Below are 743 nucleotides of genomic sequence, written 5' to 3'. Positions count from 1 at the left end.
GTAATCTTTTCATCAATAAATGAGTGTAATTTTTTTCCCTTAAATATTTTTTTTTAAAAAAAAATAATCTGTCCCCCACTCCAGAAATCCTAGCTCCGCTCCTGAATAACGTCACATAAAATATGCGAAGATCTTATTTATCAACTTAATATTTAAGTCGGAAGACTACACCAACAACCCCACAAACTCCAACAAAATCGTAAGTAGAGTAATTGTGTGATCAAACACTCTCTTGATTTGAAGGTGGTCATTCACCCTAACTACATTTGTAGAATAGTTGACTACCCGCTCAAAAATTGTCTACTTTTCAAATTCCAATCACACCCTTGAATAACTAAATATTGCGTCAATAATAAAACGGTGGTTGTCTACTCTTCGAGAAGATAGAGATGGTCCATCCACATATTTACTTATTTTGCTTTTCTTTTATTTTCTTAAAAAAAAAATTACGTAAATTCAAATAAAAAAAAAATGCAACCTCAATCTGAAGACTGATGCGATCAAGTCATGACATGTCATTGACAACCCCCTGAACCCAAACAAAGTCATAGGCAACCTCATAAGAGTGAGGTGGTCGATCACTTGACCACATCTTTAAAATAACCGACCACACTCTCAAAAATAATCTGATTATTCCAATCACTTTTTTGAGTAACTGAGCACTCCCTCAAAAATCAAACGTTGGTCTTCTATCCTTCAAATCGAAGTGGTCCATCCATTTACTTATTTTGCTTTTCTTTTTT

Source organism: Corylus avellana, chromosome ca3 (genome assembly GCF_901000735.1).
Source record: "Corylus avellana chromosome ca3, CavTom2PMs-1.0".
Lineage (NCBI taxonomy): Eukaryota > Viridiplantae > Streptophyta > Magnoliopsida > Fagales > Betulaceae > Corylus > Corylus avellana.
Note: the sequence above shows the minus strand (reverse complement) of the source record.